General features: G+C 35.9%; 1 long non-coding RNA gene across 2 annotated transcripts; it reads right to left on the bottom strand.

Annotated features, from left to right (window-relative positions):
* Positions 1-11,042: 11,042 nt before the first annotated feature.
* On the bottom strand, positions 11,043-19,619 carry LOC102006005. Of its 2 annotated transcripts, none has more exons than XR_263101.1 (3): positions 18,662-19,619; positions 15,438-15,679; positions 11,043-13,541 (listed from the first exon to the last, which is right to left on the bottom strand). It is a non-coding gene; the product is annotated as an uncharacterized LOC102006005 (long non-coding RNA). The 2 variants fall into 2 exon arrangements; XR_263100.1 differs by having other exon boundaries at positions 18,173-19,619.
* Positions 19,620-23,329: the final 3,710 nt, after the last annotated feature.

Here is a 23,329-nt window from a genome sequence, read left to right on the forward strand (position 1 = left end):
CTTCTTACAAGGAATTGCTCCATTGCATTTAAGTCCCTGACCTGATAAATTCTACCAAAGATTAATGGAAGAAATAATACTGATTATTATTATTATTATTATTGTTACTATTAATATTGTCACAAACTCTTCCAGAAAATTGAAAAACAAAAAATACTTCTCAGTTTATTACATGATTCTAGAAGAGTACAAAAACAAAGCCACATATATTTAGACTATTGATTTTATTTTACAAGTATTCCAAGGCAATTCTATAGAGGAAGAAGGATATTCAGCTGGGTGTGGAGGCACATGACAGTGATCCCAGCACTCAAGAAGCTGAGATAGGAGGATTGTAAATTTGAGTCAAGTCTGGACTATGTAGCAAGTCCAAGACCACCCTGAACTACATAGTAAGAGCCTACCTGAAAGCCAAAGTTTTTTTAAAAGGAGAAAATGGATAATATTTGCTCGCTGGTGTTATGACAATTGGCTATCTGAACATAACTATATTTTACCATATGCATAAACTCGAAAAGAATTACAGATCTAAAGGAAGTTTTAAAACTATAGAACTTCCTGAAGAAAAAAAATGGAAAGAAGCTTTGTGACCTTGGGGTAGCCAAAGATTTATTAGAATACCAAAAGCATGATCCATAAAATAAATCCCCCAATTTGATAAACTGTATTTCATTAGAATGAAATGTTTCTGCTCTTTGAAAGGTATTATTAAGAACATGAAAAGACAAGCCACAGACTGGGAAAAATATTTGCAAAGCATAAATCTTATAAGGAAGCTACATCCAGAATCTATAAAGAACATTTAAAACTTAGTAAGAAGAAAATAACCCAATTTCAAAAATGAGAAAAGATTTGAGAACATATTTCACTAAACAATACCTATCTATACGCCAAATGAGGACATGAAAAGATGTTCAATATCATTGTCATTAAGGAAATGCAAATGAAAACCATATCGCTACACACCTATTATAAGGATTAATTAATTCTAATCTGATTGACCATACCAAGAACTGGTGAGGATGGAAAAGACACCAAAATGCAAGGTAGTAAATCCTTTTAGGGGAGACTTGAGTAGTTTTTTTAAAAGGTACATACACTTACCATATATATTATCCAAGCATTCTAGTTCTCTGTAGAGATGAAAGCATATACCCCTACAGAAAGTTGTATATAAATATTCTTAATAGCTTTGTGGGTAATGGCCAAAACCAGAATATAACTAAATGTCCATCACTAGATGATTGGACAAACAAACCCTTCCAGTCATGCAATGCAGTAGAATTCAGAATAAAGAAAAGTGAACTGTTGATAGATTCAATAATTCGTGTGTATCTCAAAGTAGTAATACTGAATGAGAGAAGCCAAATAATAAGATGGGCATGTGCTGTGTAATTCTATTGATAGAATTCTAAATTCTATTCTTTTCTAAATTCTAGAAAATATGAACTAACCTACACTAATGGAAGAATGATCATGGCTGCCAAGGAAAGGGGAGAGGAAGGAGGAGATTACAGTGGGGTAAGAGGACACAGGTGGGCCACTGACATGCTCACTCTCTTAATTATATTGATGGCTTTGTACATATATGTGTCAAAACTGTCAAATTTTACACTGAAATATATACAGTTTGGTGTGTGTCAATTATATATCAGTAAAAGCTATTATAAAACCATCTACCACTTTCAACTCTGTAACCTTCAGTTTTTCACTGATTAAACTGGATCTTTAATTCAACCTTTGCTTTCTATTCCCTAGTTTCTCTTGGGAGCTTACCTTCTATTTGAGTCTAAAATTCAATGACTCCAGCTCATGAAAATGTCTTAGTGCCACTTAGAGTATGTTTGTAATCCAGCTTCTGTACATCGTAAACTTTTCCAATCAAGCTAATTAAAAGCTATAATTTGATCACAATAGACATTATGGTGAATATTTATCTACCTATGTGCATAAGAGTAGCAAATGACACCAGCTATATACATAGACAAGAAGCTTTCCGCATACTATTGTCACTCATTCATTTAAACAAAAGGTGATTACTGCGTGTCCACTATGTAATAGCTGCTATATCTTTGTGTGCCTACTATGTTGGGTCATGCTTTATATTTAGTCCTAAATAAAAACTCTTTCACATAAATATTCATTATTACCAATTTGTAGATTAGTAAAGGGAAGATCAGAGAAGTTAAACACTTGCTCAATTTTACATTCCTAGTATAAAGGAACCTTGGAATTGTAATTTTTCTATATAAATACAAACCTAAAAAAATCTCTTCCTAACCATTTAAAGGTTGTCTAATTCTCAGGTTTGGGAATGAATGAAAATTATCTGTCTATTACACACATGCACGTGTGCGTGCACACACACGCACACAGGCACATAGTTTATGTAAGACCATTGCAGCTCTCATTTTAGTTCTGTTACTTCATTATTGTCCACAGGGACTACTTTCATTTATTTTATACTCTGTAGTTCCAAGATTGTTTCTAGCTTCTAACTTTCTCCTGTGAGATGTGGATCCCAAGGATATAAAGTAGATTAGCTAGCGAAGGTCAATAATGCACTTCAAAGGGTTTGAGATATATAAACTGAAAGCTGTTATTCTTCCTGTAACAGAAGAATTGGTTGAAATGTTGAATTTCTATTAAAACCTTTCATTGGTCATATGAGTTATTGCCAAAAAATGTCTACACAACTGGTGGCTTACAGTATAGTAAGGGTTTCTAAAATAACACCTAAACAGCATGAGGTGCAGGTATTTTTCAAAATCAAATAGGACGAGGCAAAGGGGTCATGCACCTTACAGTAAGGTGAGACATCAGTTATGCCCCATGGGCTGTTCAAAGGGGCGCGGCAGCTGTGAAGACAGGGAAGCTGGAATGAAGCCACATAACATATGCCTTCATTTCATTCATGGAGCAAACTGAGCACCGAGCAGATGGCCCCTCACTTTGATGAATGATCAGAAGGGAAATCCATGGATGCCATAGAAATAGGAACGTGCAGAATGCATTTAGGGGACCACATGTCAAGGATAGCACCAGATGGAATGGTTACCTCCCTCTTCTTACCTTTAGATCAAAATGTATGAAGGAATTGCAACTGAGGTGGTTGGTAAGTAAAGGACAAACAGGATCGAGTGTGTAATAGGATGGAATGAATGTCTTTTTCTTTCTTACCACACTTCCTAACCAGCCAGACGGCCCCTCATTCTTTCAGTTCAGAGCCCTCTTGACCAGACCATTTCTAGTCTCTCAAAAGTCTAGCCCTGATTCTTCTGGACAGCCTGAACTCATCAGTCCTGCCCAAATTCCACATATCTTTAGTTCTCTCAGCCCACAGTGACTCTTTCCTCTTCATCCTCAATTTGCTCACAGTTTGTACCAATCATTACTTTTTAAATTTATTTTTTATTTTAAAGAGAAAAAAACAGTAACAAAATAACAACAAAAACAAAGCAACACAAAAACAATACAAACGATACAGAATTCCAAAACAAGATCATAGGAAATTAACAATGGTTGTTATATTGCATATTGTTATCTTCAATGAAGTTGCTCAGATTACCAAAGGTAAGGATGCAAGATTGATCAAACAATTAAAGAGAATAAAAAATAATTTTAAAAAACACTAGAAATGATACAGTGCTTCACTAAATAAGATAGTAGGAATTCAAAATTGCTCAAAGGGAAGGAACAAATGGGATGAGAGAAAGGAGAAAAGGAAGAAGGGAGGGAAAAAATATATATGTCCATACAAGGATAGCTGAGATAATTGTACTGCTGATGTCTATTGGTTTATTGAAAGGAACAGTTAATACTTAAATATTTTTATTTGATCAACCATTATTTTTTAAAATAATGAATACAGTATATTTTTTTTATAGATAAATACATTCCTAGGTATCAGTAACTTGAGGTCCAAAAGTATTTTTAAAAGCACTGAATTTCTACCACCTGGCACACAACCTGGAATACACCAGACTTTTTGACTATCTTCTTTGTGCCAATTAACACCATAATGTTTATATCTTGTCACTGTTGACATTTAAAAACTCTTTAGCCCTTGAGAGCATATTGAACTTTGAGAAGCAGGATTAGTTTGCAGCCAGTTCTTAAAAAGAGGTACCACTGTATGAAGTGTCTTGACTATTTGAAAATTACTATAGTATCCATAGACAGACTATTGGATCAGTGGTGGAAATAAATTACTACAAATTAGAAGCAACTGACAGTTCTTGGCTTTCCTATTACTCTTGATTATGTTCTTTTATTCTTCAATATTTCTTTGGTGGTTAGAGATAGAGGTCCACTCTAAAAAAGAAATTCCTTCACCCACAAAGCTCCAGAGCATACTTGAGCAATTCACAGAACTGAAAGAATAAATAGAAAATTCATATTTTCTAGAGGCTTTAGCCAGACACTTAAAGCCACAAGATTCCTCTGTCTCTATCTGACAATTGTGTCCACTTGGCTCCATTTTAACAGGCATATTTCTTTGCATATCTGTTAGCAACCCTCAGTTGCTAGCCTCCTGTCTTAGAAACCTCCAGAGAGCATATTAGTGACAGGGAAGCATCATGGTGTCATTTATATGTCATTGGTCAAATCAGTACAACTAATGAGATGGGATACTGTGACCGGGTAGATCTGCAGTATCCACCTTTCAACCCCTTAGCTGAAAACAAAGTTTGTAATAGGAAAGGGGAAATACAAGATTGTTCCAAGAACAATAATAGCTTTCACAGTCTGCTAACAGTGTGGTATGTTATTGGGTGATGGGGAAGAGATTTTACATTGGGTGGGAACTGAGGAATTATTGAAATGAAAGAAGCACTTCTACTTAACATAAGTTTTCATCAAATGTTCTCCTTTAAGCCAGCCTGGACAGTTCATTGCTCAATTCCTGGATGCCGTCTCTGTTATGAACAAAATAAAATGTCACAAGATTCTGTGAGCCAAGTGAGTCTCCAGGCTGTGTCAGCAGGCCGTGGAGAGGCATGCTGGGTAATCCCAGCACTTTGGGCAGGAGGATGGCAAATTGGAATCTGACCTGGATGACTTCCCAAGATCCTATCTAAAAAACAAAGCAAACAAACAAACAAAAGAACTTGAGATGTAGCTCAATTCCCAAGACCCTTCTTGAAAAAACAAAAAGGAAAAGAAGAAATAGGTGTTGTGGAGGAAGCATTCCCTTCCACTCTCAATTGTCACTTTGGATTTCATCCCTGCTACAGAAAGTATAAAGGTAAGTCCAGGAAACCCTCTTATTTAACTTTGTTTCTATTCCCTAAATGAATTTGTTGCCACCATCACATCCGAAAGACAGCTAAAGCTCCAGAGGAAACACAAATTGCTTCCCAAAATATTAAGATAACTCTACTGTTTGTAAAATGTCTTTTGCAAAGATAAAGAAGAAAGTCATACCAAAATGATTGAAGACTGTCTCTGAAGACATTAAGATAATGTGAGTGGTTGTAATTTTTCTATGAAAACAATATATATTTGACTGTGTTAGCGTCTAAGCACAGTCAAGAAGAAACGGTTAAGAGACTCCACAGAAGACTCACTCTCTGCTTTGACAAAGTTGCTCAGCTATAATGGACAGCCCCTGTTTTATCTATTTTTCTTCTTGACTTGAATAGAATCGCTAGCACAAACCAAGTCATTCCACAGCAGTTGTCAGCTAAGATGGTTTCTCATCTTTTAGACACATGTTCAAAATGAAAAGAGAAAAAGGGATTGATCTGAGCCAGATTCACTGTTATCTGAATGAATCTTTTAAGACAGAATCCCATCTTAGGAGTTTACTTCCAGAAGCTTCTTTCATTGTTTCTTTTATTCTCACAGCAATGCAGAGTTTTCAGAAATTTTTATACAAGCCATCCAAGTTTGTTAGTTTCTAAGAAACTAAGATTAATGTCTTTCCACTACCTGCATAGTTTCCCTCTGGGTCAGTGAACTGTGAGACAGAGGTAGTGTTAGTAACCCATCCTGGAGCCTCTCCATTGCCCTAAATCACAGGCTGCAATGAACAGTGTACAAGTGGCAACGTTTTTCTTTATTAGTCATGATTAATGAAAGGAATGTCGTATTTACAAATAACTCAGAAGCCATGAATGATATTAGTTATAGAAAGATGAAATAGTTACTATAATCCCTAAGCATTGTTTTTTAAAGTCTCAAATTTCCATAGAGTAGCTACCAAATTATGAAAAATTCCTTATAAAGAAGTCAAACTCAAGTGAACTATTTCTGAACTTCTTTCTCATTCCTTTATAGCAAAAAAGTATTTTTCCATACTGTGAACAAAATTCTCTTCAGAGTATTTTTCTCCCCTTTTTTGCCATATACATAAATCATCGTTGTGCAACTTAGTGTTCCCCAAAGTAAATATACCCATGTAATGGGAAATCAGATCAAAAAACAAGAAATCAGTCAGGCATGCCTGTAATTCCAACACTCTGGGAAGGTGAGGCAGGAGGATTGCAAATTTGAGCCCAGCCTGGGCAACTTGGCGACTTAGCAATAACATGTCTCAAAATTTAAAAAATGGGCTCGGGGTATAGCTCAGTGCAAAGGCCCCAGATTAAATCTCCAATACCACTGTAAAAAATAAATAAATAAATAAATAAATAGCCTCAGAACTCCTGTGCTTCTTTCCAGTTACTATACTTTATACCTCCACTCAAAACAAGGCTAACAGCAACTCTGACTTATGATACCACAGATAATTTTGCCTTGTTTTTAGTATTTTTGTTCCTGTTCAATGTACCCTTTTGGGTATTGTGTTTATCATTCAACAATATACTGAGATTCATCCATGATGCATGTCACTGTCATTCAATTACTCTTATTTATTTACTTATCCAATCTATTAGAGATGAACATTTATTTCCAATTATGGTTCTCATGAGAAATTATAGCTATAAACATTCTCATAAATGTCTTTTGATCACGAAATGTACCTCTGTTGATATATACTAGATCATACAGAATGTATTTGTTCATTTTTAATATACAGTATCAGAGTTTTCTAAATTTGCTATACCTATTAACACTCTCACCATCACTATAATTGAGATTTGCATTTGCTCAACAACCTTGCCAACATGCTCTGGTGGCTATGTAGCAATCTCATATTAAAGTTTTGTTTTTATTTCTCTGGAGAACTTACTGATTTTGAGTAACTTTTGTTATATTTATTGGCCATTTGTCTCTCTTCTCTTCTGATCTCCTTGTTCAAGTCTTTGGTTTATATCAAATTAGCTTTTTCTCCTTTGTTCACTAACTTGTAGGTGTTTTTTATTTATTTTGAATATGAATCATACTGAAATATATATTGCTAGTATCTTTGTCTACCCTGTGAATTGTCTTTTCATTCTTCATGGACAGATTTCTTAACTGTCATCTTTGGTTTTCAGTGCAAGGGAATTCCAAGAAAAGATGCCTGACAGGTACAAGCTTTCCACTGAAAGCACTCCTGGCAGCTAGGTGGGAGGTAGAAAGTGGGCCACATGACATTTATTACAACACCTTTACACACACACACACAGAGACATAGTTCCCCCCAAAATCCTTAAGTCAACATAGCCATAATTTCAAGGTTATATTTCTCTATTATATGTGGTAAAAATTTCAAGAGGACAATAGTAACCTAAAAAAATTGTTAATGTAGCCCAAATGACAATAGGTGTAAATGCTGTACGTTAGTCAGGTTTTAAAATCTCAAGAGATGGAATTATTGTGCTCCTGGATACCTTAAACCTCAAACTTTCTCTCAGTCTTCTCTGAAGGATCACAAGAGAGGCTCTTACACATGCAGGGAACATTAGGCTCATGTAGCCCTTTGACAGCCTCCTTGCCAAGGCTTTCTCAGTGTCCTGTCCTGCCCGTCACCGTCCTACCAGCGAGGCAGCCTCTGACAGTGGGCATTTTCTTGGAGTGCTAGGTCTGCACTGTTGAGGAACAGAGAGAGTTCTTCCCACTGTTCTATTCTGGGTTGTATTTTGTCACCAGGCTCCACAACAATTTTGCCTGTATCAAGTCTCTAAACATCATGGGAAAGAGATTCTACAGCTTTGTTCCATGGCACTTTCTACCAAAAGACTAAAAACAAGTTCATGAAACCAGGTGGAAGGGAAGACAGCACACCAGTATCCTGGCCAATGCTGCCCACTCTGATGTGTACTTTAAGCATATCTTCTCTTTCTGCCTGCTAAGCAAAAGCCCATATGCATATCAATTCATGAAAACAGATACTTTCGGTCTACACAAACCGTAGGACTTTGAATCTCAGTTTGAACTCAACAGAGAACCATGCCACACAATGCATAGAACTTTTCAAAATACTTTAAAATATATGAGATATGTAATTATAGTTGATTTTGATTAAATATTGCCTATATGCCAGGCATCATTCTAAATGCTTTACATGTATTTGCTCATACAATTCTCACAGATAACCTGATGGAATAAGTGCTGTTATTAGATCCTCATCTTACAGATAAGGGAACTTCAGCCCTAGGAGGCTGTTCTCCCAAGGTGCATCGTTACTAAGAGCAGAGCCCATGCTATGAATCATGGCATCAGTAGTTTCATTGCCTATCTAGCCAAAAAGCTACTGAAAGCATGGAATCTTAAAAATCATACCTAATGCACTGTTGTAGGATGAATTGTGTCCCTCTCTAACTACATTTTGAAGTACTGACCTCTAGCACCTCAGTATATGATTGTAATTAGAGATGGAGTCTTTCGGGAGGTGATTAAGGTAAAATGAAGTCATTACAGTGGTCCCTAATCCAATATGACTCCTGTTCTCTTCAGAGATAAAGATACAGACATGTGTAGAAAGACGACCCTGTGAACATACAAGGAGAGCATAGTCATTTATAAGTCAAGGAGAGAGATCTCAGAAAAAACTAGCCTTGCTGACACCTTGACTTTGAACTGTGGGCCTCCAGAACTGTGTGATAATAAATTTCTGCCACTTTAAGCCACCCACTCCACCCCAAGTTGGTATGGGTGTTCTAGTTAACTAATAATAAACACATTTATCTAAACTGAAATATTAAACTTCATTCATTTGCTGATAACTTGATGGAAAATCAAAGACTGTTTTGAATGAGTGACCCTAATTGGAATATCAAATTTTCCCTCACATTAACTGTACCCATCAACCACACACAATACTATCTGAGTGTCACTTTATTTCAGGTGGAGAAAGAACTTAAAGATATTGTGAAGCAACTTCTTTCTGTATATGCAACAACATACTTACACATAAAGCAAACCCTTGCAGAATTGAAAGAAGAAACAAACTCATACCCAGATATATTTGGAGCAGATAACATATTTCTGTCCATATGTGATAGAACAAGAAGACAAAGTTTATCCATGATAAATGTAATCATTATGTACTGCAAACATGCACTAATAAAAAATATGAATGAGAAAAGAAGACACAGTTTAGAAATTTGAGCAACACAATTATAAACTCATTATTAAAGCATTATATTGGCCACATCTTTATTTCTAATGCACCAAAAGGATTGTTCCATAGTTCCAAACTTAGAGCATTTTTTTTCTTAAACAGAATTTCTCTTGAAAATGTCATTCATCTGCTTCTAAACACAGAATAAACTCTTTGAGCATAAATTTTGGATGATTGTATCTTTTTGATGTGATGTCATAAAATTCTCTGTATACATTATAATTCTCTCCACATTAAAATCTTCATTGTATGATGTTAATATAACTACTCCAGCCTTATTTAGGTTACCATTATGTGGTATATATCTTTAAAATTTTTTACTTTCAATCTTTTGTATATTTGAAATGTGTCTCTTATAAGTAGTACACAGATGTGTTTATGTCTCTGTGTGTGTATGTGTATGTTTAATACAAGTCTGTGATGGTCTCAGTCTTCTAATTGTAATACTTAGTCAATTTATAGTTAATACAATTACTTGTACATTTAAATTTAAACCTACCACTTTACTACTTTTTATAAATTTGTATTTTGGTTATTCATGCTTCCAGTACATTTAGTGGTTTCTAGTTTATTTTTACTAATGTTTCCTCTAATTCACTACTTCTATCTTTGGCTCTGTGTAATTGGCGTCCACCCTTGCACACTGATTCTTAAAATTCAGGTACTATACTTTTATTTCAACAATTATACTTAATTGTTTTTTTAAAACTCTAGGTGTCAGCCAAAATTCTTGACTATGTTCTCTACTTTCTTTAAAATGTTGTAGTTATTTAAAAGCTCATGTCTGGTAACTCTAATAAATTGTGCTTCTATATATGTTTGATTTTTTTTGGAGTGACTTTTCTTTTCACGTTTGATCATTCAGTCTTCCTTCAGTATTTAGTAAAATACTGCTGGAATGGTCAGCAGTATTTTATTAAATGCTAATGTGGTATATGAAATATTTTAGAGATACTTTGAAGTTTTTGATGATGTTAACTCTCCACATAGAACATTTAGTTGTTTTGGGTGGACTATTGGCCTAGAAAGATCACTGTGATCTAACTAGGTAATAAATATAAGAATTTGTTTTAATCTCTGTAAAGGCTAATTCTGTTCACTTATACTCCTAGAAAAGTCCTTGAAGAGTCCCAGTGGAAAACCTAGCTGCTCCCCAGCTCTGCAGCCCATTCCCAGACTCCGATGACTCCCCTCAGACCTGTAGGACAACCAAGAATCCCATGGGATTGCTTTTTCAATTTTGAGTCAGATTTTATGGGAAAAACGAGGAAAACGGCAGAAGATGTCAGGCTTATCTTTTTCAAGACCCTGAGCTTTCAATTTCTGGCTGCTTTACTGCTCTGTAATGACATCAAAATGACTTTTTAAAAATTTATCCAGCATTTTAAGTTTTATTTACTGAGCAGACACCTGGAAGCATGATATCATGCACAAATTTATATACCTGTTAAAACTGCAACATTTTGTTCTACTGTCTCCAGAAAGATTTGGCTATTTGTATTCTAATAAGTAGGCTCAATTTCAAGTGAATGTCTATAACTTTATTTTTTTAACATAAGAAGCAACAGGAAAATATTTTTATCTTGGAAAAGATTTTTTCCCCACTCATCCAGCCATAAAATTTTATTAATGGAATTTTACTTTATTCTTCACACACAGCAAAAGATCTCTTTGGGCTTGATTCAAAATATATTACATTTCATCCATAAAAATCTTTCATTCCTGGGAAATTGTTGCAGTTTATATCAAGAAGGGAATTCCCATTAAATTTTTCTTGTAGCCTTACATGCAGTTGCCTCAATAATTCCTGAGATAGAGGTTTGATTTTAAAAAAGAAAAGCCTAGAAGCAGAAAAGTAACTTACAATTTTGCAAATGATTTGATATTTCCAATATATATAGCTGGCAAATGCCCATGAATCCTCTGTTGCGACCCATTTGGAAAATATTATTTGTATATTTTTCATAAGGGTCAGTATACTGCTTTGTTCAGCTTATGACAGGAAAAAACTCAGGTTTTGTACGCTGGAATGACAACCAGAGTCTGTGTGGCTATGCCTTTTAAAAAGCTACAAGAACACGGGGTGGCCCAGGGGCGCCTGAGCCAGGGAGGCAACTTCAAATTACCAGACACATCTATTATGAAGTGTTGAAAGGAGAAAGAAAAACAAGTAATAAAGTTACAAAATAAAGTTTATTTTATCAAAATTAAAGCTGCTTCCTTCCCTCCACTTCAGAGTAACCTTGAACTGAACAGTCCAAGGATTACATTGCTGGGATCCCTTAGCAGTTAGTTCCACAGCAGGAGGTGCCTGCTACAGACAAAATTATAAGGTTAGGAATGTTCGCAATTCAGTGACCTGATTGGCTGACTATTCCTCCGAGGTTTTAGAATCAAATATTTATACTTCTAAATGGGAGCAAAGAAAGGAAAATGGTTCATAAAGAGAGTCCCAACACATGTATTATTGAAATAACAGATGGAAATATTATATTTTTGAAACATTCTTTCTAGAAAGTCCTTTTGAAGTGTGTTTTTATAGGATAAACTAAGCCAAAAGTAGAGGAAAGAGAGAGAGTGAAAAAGACTTTATTTTCCAATGTTAGTGTCAGCAGAGTATAAAGATAGCACTTCCTAAAAAAAGGCCTATCAGAAAATGTGCTAGAGCACAATGTGGCCGCAAAGTCTCTCCTGCACACGAAAGTCTCAGGGAAAAAAATTCAGAATCCATTTGATTGTTGCTATTGCTTGAGCTCAGCGTCAAATCTGGACCTTTCACATCTTTGCAGAAAGTGTATGGCCTCTCATCATGGAATTTTTCACCTTTCCTAAAATCATTGAAACCCAAGCTAAGACTCAGGATGTTGTCCCCAAAAAGCTGTTGCTGCTTCATCCTTGCTGAGATGTGGGTAAGAAGTGGATCATGGATTTATTCCACATAGGTAATACTGATGGGTCATCTAGTCAGGGTTTCACAATGAAAATAGAGACACACAGTGCAAGGCAGGAATGCAAATGACAAGTTCAGGACACTTGCTGGATTTGCCTATACATGGGAGCTTGTACCTATGATAGAATCAGCAGTGCAGAATTATTCTGTTGTCTTTCCAGGAGAAATGTCCCCTTCCTAAGCAATCATTGCTCAGCCCACGTTCTCCACCATTTGGCTCTCAGAGTATGGTCCGAATATCTTGCTAGTCAGCTATTAGTGTTTCAACTGTATGAAAATGTGATTTATTGCACGGCAACTGGCAGTTTCGCCGGCCAAGCAAAGAGAGTTCACAGGAGCAAGCTATTTTTGACTTTGTATCCAGACATGATACATATTTGGGACAGATTAAATACAATTTCTGTTTGAATCAAATTTTAAAGGAAACAAAAGGAAGACTAGCCTATTGAGAGTTTGTATTCAGGCCCTGAGCGCTAAACAATAGCCAGTTTGCAAAAGGCAAAAATCCTGTAGTCTATGAGCTCTGAAAAGTTAGAGTGAGCAGTCAGACAGCAATCTCCGCAGAAAGAAGGAAAGGAGAGAAAAAGAGATAGCAACTCTTCTGCGACCAGTGAAGCGACCGCAGAACAAGGCAAGAAAACGCTTTAGGGTTATTTTGGCTCTTTGAGGGACGCGGGGCGGGTATGGGTAATGGAACTCAGGACGTAGCGCCTGCTGAGCTATATCCCCGGCCTCAGAAAAATGCTTCAGTAATGGTTCAGTCTGCTCAGGGAATTCAGAAAGTCTCGGCAGCTCAGGGTTCGGGCCAGCAGCAGCAGGACTCTTGGGGAAGCCATTTCCTGTACCTGTTTTGATCACAGGGCTCTGGCTTGGCAAGGTTTTCACCAGTCTTGCGGTTTTCTGGTCGTGCGTCAGTACATTCTGGCTGAAACACTTCACTTCAATCTGTCCAACCACCTCACCAATGGTTCCCAGCGCCATGGTTCGCTCTCCTCAGCTTTGAACTAGATTCCAAGGACACGATGGCTGAAGCATGAACTTTGAGTGGGAGGGTTTGCCGCTGGGGTGCAAGCTCCTCCTCTCCTTATGATCGCAGTCCTAACGGGAAACAGGGAAATTTTTTCAATACAGTTGTGGTAGAATCATGTAGGCAACTGGTTAGAAAAGATTCCTCACTCTGGGAGGCTCAAGTAAGAGGACTGCAGGTTCTACCCAAGCTGGACTGAAGACTTAGCATCTGTTTTTAAGTTTCCCTGACGATTCTGACACACAGTCACTATCTAGTACAATATATCCAGTTTCATAAATTAGGGAACTCAAACCCAGAGAAACTAATTTGCCAAGGTAGCAGGAGTGCCCTGACTTACTTACTATTCTCCTCACCCTTCTGCATATTCCCCAGCCTTCTGCATGTGGTTCTATAATTGGGCTTGGTCTCAGGCTTCCTACCACAGTTTCCCTACATGGTTTGGCCTCATGTAGCTCTCTGAAAAGGACTGGCTCAGCCTACATAAGGTCACTTTCAAATCCTGTGACTTTCAACTCAGGCCGCATTGGAAAATGGTACAAGTTCAGAACAGCAGTCAGAAAAGGAAATGTCCTTGTTCTTAGTGAGATTTATTTAATATGAGCAGAAACACTGGCAGTTTAAATAGCTCACACATGCAAAAAAAAAAAAAAAGGAGGGAATTCTTCTGGCACTTTAGTGAGTGATAATTGTGTAGAATCATTGAAAATTTTCAGGATTTTTTGTAGAATAAATTTTCTGTGGGATGACGTGAAAATGGTAAAAAGTAGAAGCTGAGCAGAAGACTGAAAGCTTTTCCAGCAAAAATAGCTGACTTGACTTTAGAAACTGGATAGTAATAAAAATACTAAATTTTATAGTGGGTCAGAACCATCATAAGCTAAAAGTAGAACTAGGAATGACACATGCTTCATCATTCACATGCTTATAGACCAGAGTTCAGGCTGTATGAGGTAAGAGAATAGATTTTTTAAAGGCTGCAAGAATAAAAGTGTAGCTAGCAGTACAACTTCTGGAGTCAGACACATCAAAATTAAAATCTGAAATCTGCTCTTTACTAGCTGTGTGGTCTTGGGGAAATTATTTAACTTCTTTGAGCCTTAATTTCCTCATCAATGAAATGAAACCTTGCAGAGCTCTTAAAAATATTAAAGCATGGAAGGAGGGAAGAAGAATTGAAAAGATCCTGGGATTACAGAGGAAAACAAAAAACAAAGGGAAAATTCAAGGAAAGTGAACCAAGGAAAACTACACTTAGGAGGAACAAAAGAAAAACTAAGAAAGAGAGGATAAGAATATTTGTAAAATATTTGTAAGATAAATAGCCTAAAATCTCAATCTGAGTTTATTAGCAAATCCCCAGAGTTTTGTGCCTACAGAAAGCACTACTGAATCCTAGAAGTAAAGACTGTCAAACCAGCTACAATATATGTATTGGATAAGCCCCATGCAATTATGTAATTTTGTATGTTCTGTTCACTGCTGTGTCCAGTGTTGTGAAGTGAATGAGTAGGTTGGTGGGATCTAATAATGGTCAAAATCTTTACACCTCAGTATACTGGTTAGATTCTCTGGAGTAAGAATTTATTAGCTAGTTTATAGGTGGGAGGATCCACAATGTCCATCTGAGCACTGAAGAGCCAGCACTGAGGATCCTGCAGCTGCTCAGTCCAGGAAACTGGGAGACACAACACAAGGGAGATCAAGGGTGCAGCGCTCGTCTGAGACTGAAGGCCTGGAAACTCACTAGAGAGTCACCAGTGTGAATCCATAGTGAAAGGCTGAAGAAATTGGAGTTGATGTCCATGGGCAATGGCAGTAGCAAAAGATGCACCGGCTCAGCAGAATAGAGCTTTGCCAACATGGGTTGACTTTTTCCTTCTTCCCTTTCATTGGATCTGGGATGCAAGACTATTATATGGCACTATCCACCTCAGGGCATGTCTTCCCCCTGTTTGCAGACTCACCTGCCAATAATGTGAGGACTCTCTCACAACACACTGGGAAGTGCACTTTACTCATCTGCCAGTATCTCTTAATCCAGTCAAGTTGACAGTCAGTATTACCCATCATACTCCACAAGCCAAGAGGCTGAAGAATATATGATCATCTAAGTGCTTTTGTGCTTCTTCTGAGTGATTCTGTCTCCGATGTGCAGCTGTGCCAATTCTTTTCATCATGATAGCCAACAGATGAAGGTTAATTTCTTCTGAAAGAATAAATGAGATGCCCTGTTATGTTGTTAAAATGTCTTAAATTCAAAACTGATGCCGATGAACCTGGGAATAACTGTCTAGGGAAGTTCTAATATAAGTAACAAAGATCCCAAGAAATAGAAGTTAATATTGGTATTATCTCAAGTTAGATGACATGGCTGGGAGTGTGGTTTAGTGGCAGAATGCTTGCCAACAACATAATAGGCTTTGAGTTTGATCCCTAGACTATTATTTAAAAAAAAGATGCCAAGAAAGCCATAAATTTTTCTTAAACATTTCCAAAGCATCACTATTATATAATGGAGACTTGGTATAAAAACAACAATTTATTAATGCTCAATTCAAAAGTCATTGAATAAAAATGAAGAAAGGAAGGGAGGGAGGGACAAGCAGTGGGAGGAAAAGAGAGGGATGAAGAAAGGAAGAAAGAGGAGGGGAGGGAGGGAAAGAAGGAAGGAGGGAAGTCAGAGGGAGGAATGGGTAAGTAAGTAGAGGGAAGGACAGAGGAAGGAAAAGAAACAGCTTGCTTTCCAGTGCTGTAACAGAATGTCACAGAGAAGGGGTAAATTTTAAACAATGGAAGTTAACTTGACTCAAAGTTCTGGATGCTGGGAAGCCGAACATCAAGGGGCCACATCTGGTGAGGGCCTTCTTGCTGTGTCATAATTTGGCAGAGGCATCATGTGATGAAAGCATTCATGAGAGTCATGAGAGAGAGACAGAGAAAGATAGAGAGAAAGAGAGAGAGAGCGCAGAAGGGGCTGATTGTACAAGCCCACTGTCTTTGGCTAACTTCCTGCATCTGTGACAATGACATGAATGCACTCCTGAGGGTCCATCCCTTAGAGCTACTCACCTCCTAAGAGTCCTACTTCTCAACACTGTTGCACAGGAGCCGAAGTTTCTAACCCATGAACTTTGGGGGTACATTTGTGTTACTCTGTTTTCTGTTGCTGTTACAAAAAGCCTGAAACTATCTATTCACAAAGAAACAATTTGAGGTGCTTCTGCAACTGGACCATTTTATTGAGTGTGACAAAATTTATTGGTTATTTTAGTAAAGACATGCATCTCAGTCATTTCTCTCTCGTCATCTTGACCTTATATTAGTATTTCATTTGGGTCAAGAACAGAATATGTAGGAGAGGGATGTTATTTTAACAAACAGTAAAATGGACAAAAATGAACGTTTGCCTACATAAAAGTAAGTTAAATTCATGTATCTTGATATAATTGAATCATGTAAGAACTAATGGTTCTATATACATTTCCATTGTTTTACTTGGGGCTTAATCCAAACTTTAATGTAAAAGAACAACTTATTAGGCATAGGCACAGGTTTCTTCTCTGGAGTTACTACCTATTAAAAAGCAAGTAACTACCACCAATGAAATAGTCTGAAGCTGCCTCCAAATTTAACATTGTAGGAATTCTGAAGGAAATCACTACAATCATTTTTCTTTTGTCTGTGACTATGCTCTTAAAGATGTGTTTAAGTGTCACATTAGAAAGTCCATATACAATACAAAACAAACAGCTTACAATACAGAGATTTAAGCGTATATGTGATGAGCAATTCCATAAAATGTGTCTGAAGATGCATTTTCTTTCCTTTTATTTTCAGTACCTACAACATGCTTTTGAGAGGCCACTGGTCAGTATGTGTATACTTAAAATAAACCACATTAACTGTACTAGTAAGAAATTCTGTAATGAATTCAATTCAAATTGAATTTAATAACAGTAACATAAACCCATAGAGTTACAGAAAATGCATCTTATTGCTTTCCCATTTTGTAAAATGTTAATTTTTTTGGTGTTTATACCTTTTAAAAACAAAAACCAGCCAAATACTTAAGCAGTGTGTACATGTAAATTTAAAAAAAATTTTTTAAATTTTTTTTTGTAAAAGAGCTAAGTATCTGTACTCACTGATAGCAACACAATACCTAATATATGATGACTTGAAACAAAACTAATGCCCATAAGGAAAAAAAAAAACGCTATTTTAATTTTATCTAAATTTACTTTCAGTCAATAGTCCAATAACATTTTCTTTTCAATATGATACTCCTCCTTTCCCTCTATAAGGCTGTTCCTGGGAACCACACAGTTTAGATGAGAAGGAAGTTAATTTAGGCATAACTGCTTGCAGCTTTAAATAGACAGTAACTTTTTGCTTCCCTCTTAATGTGCTAATAGTTGTGAGAAAAAACTAAAAAGATACCAGTTATCTTTGTTTTTCTGCATAAGGGACATAAGAATATAGATATCTATGCCACTTAGGATTTCTGTAAAGTTTGAATTTAATAATAAATCCTAGAACCTGATCAATAGCATTCCTGTACACAAACAACAGACTGAGAGAGAAATTAGTGAAACCACATATTTCTGATTTCTTTATTATCTGTAACCATTGGAAACTAATCACATAAAACTACAAAATTAGCAAATGTCTTGAAATCTGTATATAAAACATAAATTACCTTTAATTTCAAACTCTCACTTATTCATGTACCACTCAATCTTAAAAAAAAAAATGAAAAAGAAAAAGAAAAAGCAGTTCCAAAGATAGTCTTATACTATTCTTTAAAAAAATGAAACTGTTTCTTTTAACTTTACACCCACCCTACACCTTAGTTCAAAACACATCATTTAATTGTCTTGGTCATGGACATTTCCAAGATGAGAGTTTATATTTTATTCCCATAGCTTCTGGTTAACAGAAAACCTATGCTTTCTTTATTGAAAGAGTTTGGTCTATGACGTTGGTGTGTCCCTGGCAATATTCTTCATCCTCATCTTTGCTTCTGGAGACATTTCCTCTGGTTCACTATCTTCATCTTCATTAAAAGCTGCTGGTACTGAAAGGTTTTTTGGAGCAAGAGTTGGACCAGTTTCTTTAGGTTTATTTCTTGGATATAGCTGATGCTTTCTTTGTTATCTAAGCTGATGCTTTCTTTGTTATCATTTACCTATGGCAAATCCAAACTTGGAGATCTTTGTAGACTTTATTGGAGGCCTGCAGCTTCCTCTTCAGCTGATAGCTTCTCAGCACTGTGACTGGAACTTTCCCCTCCATTACTCCGATGGCTCCAGCTCGCTTGACTTCTCAGGCTTCTCCTGTCCCACCTTTCGGTCCACCATTTTCCCGGCAGCCAGAACTGGGACATTTTAAAGAATGGTGTTAGCACCTACATAGTTTCTGGCAAATGCCTTGTGCTGTGAAATGAGGTCACAGCGAATCAGAATGGCAAGTGAACATGTGTGGAACAGACAAAACATGAGGGGTGGCTTCACTTTCTGATAACTGCTCCCAGGACTATAAATTCTCATGATGCTATCACCTCTTAAATGCTCCTCTTGACACTGCTACAATGATAATCAAATTTCAACATGAATTTTAAGGAGGACAAACCATATTCAAATCATAACAACACTCATTCCATAGTGGAAGGAAGGAAGAAGAAAGGGAAGAAGAAAAAAGGGAGGGCAAGAGGCCAACAAAGAGAACATAAGATCATACACCTAAAATGCATAGTAGTTTTGAACTTATATTCTTTTCAAAATATCATTTCATAAGTCAAGTCAGCCACTATAAAGTGAATGGAACTGTCCCAGAGACCAACAGCAGCTCTCCTATCAGAGCTCACCGCTGTAGGTCCCAAGCCTTTGCAGCTGGAACTTGTGTGACCTGCTAGTTACAAGCTCAAGCTTGGGGTTGGAGATTAAACTGGTTCTGCCTTTCACTTATCTGTGACTTCAAACAAACCCTTATCCTGACTGAACCTCAGTTATCTTTGTTTTTCTGCATAAGGGACATAAGAATATAGATATCTATGCCACTTAGGATTTCTGTAAAGTTTGAATTTAATAATAAATCCTAGAACCTGATCAATAGCATTCCTGTACACAAACAACAGACTGAGAGAGAAATTAGTGAAACCACACCTTTCATAATAGTATCTAAAAAAAAATGAAATACTTAGGAATCAATCTAATGAAAGAATGTAAAAGATCTATATAGTGAAAATTACACTATTCTTCTGTTTTCCCTGTGACAGTGGAATTGGTAACACTTAGTTTGATATTTCCTCCTGCTCACAAATGCCTGCAAAGTTTACTGTCCTTTGCCATCAACCTTCTGGTTGCACACAATAGGGTTTTTGTTTGCTTGTTTGCTGATGTAGCAACTAAAGCAAGGAAAATAAAATAGTTCACCCAGGATCATAAGATGAACCATAATTGTCACAATTCCTAAAATTCTAGTCCTGAGTTTAGCCAAACAAACTAGGGTTTCCATGGGTTTTAAGAATGAGTCAACCCTGAAAATATTTGGAACAATTTTAAAACAATCCAAGTATACATTGCATTCTTATTTTGTTCAAAAGAATAGACTGAAATAGGGGATTGGAGAACACAAGGCAGTTAAGGAAAGGAAATAAGGAATCCTTTAGAGTCTGATTTTAAAATAAAATACATTTGATTCAAGAGCTATATTATTTTACTGAGCAAGAACTGAAAGAATGAGGTCACTTTTAGAGATGATAATTAAAATAGTCTTTGTGGTTACTAAGGTGGTTGCTCAGAAACCTAGAAGTCTTTAAATAAAATGAGAAATTCTCAGAAGCCAGAGCATAGATGGAAAAGAACAGGAGAAGGAGTAAAGAGACCAAGCTATATATATATATTTTTTAAATGTTTAAATTTTGTATTAGTACATATTTGTATCATCTGCCCATCTTTAATTGAACTGCTTTATGAAGATTATATAATTCCTCATATAGGGTTTATTACTGCCAATGTATTTCAAGGATCTGAAATATCCAAATCTCTCCCTAATTAGATATCTGGAACAATTTAAAAACAGTTGAAGTATACATTGCATTCTTATGTTGTTCTAAAGAATAGACTGAAATAGGGGATTGGAGAACATAAGGTAGTTAAGGAAATGTCTATCTAAACTATAAAATTTAGCCCTACAGAATGGTTTGAAGATTCAAGGCTAGTGTTTTTAAAATTTAAAATAATATTAATACATTAGATATTATTGAATTATATTAGGAAACATGAAATATTTCATACTACCACTCAAAAACATCCTGGAAAAATATATCCTTCATGCTCATTTTCCTTTGTCCATAAATAGATGTTTATTAACCTCTAGGCGCTATATATTATAGAGTATTTGAAAATTTACAAAACAAGAACTCTACACTTGGAAAATTTAGTTGGAAAATAAAATATAAAAGACATACAGTTATAGAAATGTAAATCAAGATAAAACGATAAATTACTGAAAGATTTCTATAAAAGGTTGCTGAAGAAATTCAGATGAAAGCTGTAATAGTCACAGAAAACAAAATAACAGGAAGTTGTATTTTAAATCAGACTTAAAAGATTTAAATTATTGAAATGGAATTGTGAGTTTTTATAATAACATATTGAAGAGTTACAACTTTACCCTATAGACACTGGTAAGTATGTAGGAAATTCTGAGTAAGATTGAATTTTTAGAAGACCAAGTAACATAGGTGGTTTGGAAAGGGAAGAAAAGCAAAGAGACACATTAGGGAGAGATTTGGATATTTCAGATCTTTGAAATATGTTGGTAGTAATGGGAATTAGAATTAAGCAGAACATAAAAGATTTTTGAGAGATTTCTTGGAAAAATCTATGAACTATGACAGTGGATTCAGTGGAGAAAGTAAAGATTAGATTAAAAATCAGGCAAAAATGACTATGGTTTTAAAATTTGCTGTGTAAAAGCATGATACCACTTACAGATGTAGGATGTTCAGGGACGAGTATTTTAATAAGCTTTGAGAATAAAATTTTTACTATAGAGCTTTGGCAGTGGCTCGAAAAAATTAGTATTAGCAGACATGCACAAAGATGTCACAAGAATTTCAAGGATAGAGAAAAATTAGACTGGGAGCCCCAAATTTAGTGCTATATTTAACAATTCTCAATTATCTATAAAGATGCTACCTGCTGTGAGTAGTAGGCATCATTCACTAAAACAAAAGCAGGCACATTAACTGTGTATGACCTTAGAAAAATGAATACTTAAATTTGCTCAGAAGTTATCAAAGCCCATGCTCCATAATGTCTTTTACAGTGTGTGCAAAATGAATGGTTTATCTTTTATTATGGTGCATTCTAGGAATGATGATTGATTATCCTAATAATTCATGATAAACACTTTAAATATTGTGGCAGGCAGAATAATGGTCCTCCAAAGATGTCCATTTGCTAACTCCTGTAACCTGTGAAAAATGATATCTTATATTGATTGCAACTCCATGAACCCCAAGAGAATGAATCTACCAGGAAAGGCAAGCAATTAAATAGAGGGGGGAAAGGAAAGCTAACAACAGGAAAATAATATGACAAGGATAACAAAACATCAGTTACAACCATCAATGGAAATGGTCTCAACTCAACAATCAAAAGAAACAAATTGACAGAATGGATCAAGAGACAAATTCCAAAATACTACATACAAGAAACACATTTAGTTCAAAAAGAAATTGATAGACTGAAATTCAAAGGATGGAAAACAATACTCCATGTGACAGGAAATTTTAAAAAGCAGGGGTAGCTGTTCTATTTGCAGACAAAGTGGATTTCAAGCCAAGACTGATCAAAAGAGACAAAAAATGTCACTGCATACTTGTTAAGGAACTATTCAAGAGGAGGAGCTAACAATCATAAATATATATTTACCAAATAGCAGCACAACATAAACATGCATGAAAAATCAAACAAACGCTAATATAATTGTAATGAGTCCCTCAATTATACCCTGTGTAGGTAAATAGACAGATCAACTGGACAAGAAAATATCTGAGCTGAACCTAACCTCTGAACAAATGGAATTAGTAGATAACTACAGAGTGTTTCATCCCATAACAACAGAATACACACTTTTCAGTTACACATAAACCACATACTGGAAGAATGATAATAGCCTCTTTAATAGATGGTGCTAAGAAATTGGCTTTCCACATGCTGAAAATTAAACCTAGAACCTTATCTGTCACCATGCACTAAATTAACATCAAAATGGATCAAAGATCTAAATATTAAAACAGAAACAATCTACTGGAAGATAAAATAGGTAAACTCTTGAAGACATAGATGTAGGCAAAGGCTTTAGGAAAACCCCATTTGCACAGGAGATGTTACAAAGCATCAGCTACTGGAATCTCATCATATTAAAGGGCTTTGGCATAGCAAAAGAAACCACCAACAGAGAAGGGAAAAAGAAATAAAGAAAATAGAAGAGAAAAAGGGAATAGAAAGGAAACGAGGCTTTTGTAGATGGGGAGGGGAAAAATGGTTGAGGGGAAGGGAGTGGACTGAAGAAAAAAAGAGGACTCAAGGTATAGTATATTCAGGTACAAATTCCGTATGATGAATGTGATCATTAAGTATACGAAAAATGTACCAAGAAAATTAATGGCCAATGAATATAGGCAAACCCAAAAGCCAGAAAGGACAAAGCAACTTGAAATTCTTTCCTAGAACCTTTAAAAGATATGCAGTCTAGCTCAGCAAGGTCCTTGCTAAATTCTGACCTACAGAATTGTAAGGTAATAAATTTCTGGGTTTTTTAAGCCACAAAGTTAGTGGTAACT

The sequence above is a fragment of the Chinchilla lanigera genome, unplaced genomic scaffold, assembly GCF_000276665.1.
Source record: "Chinchilla lanigera isolate Chin_1 unplaced genomic scaffold, ChiLan1.0 scaffold00061, whole genome shotgun sequence".
NCBI lineage: Eukaryota > Metazoa > Chordata > Mammalia > Rodentia > Chinchillidae > Chinchilla > Chinchilla lanigera.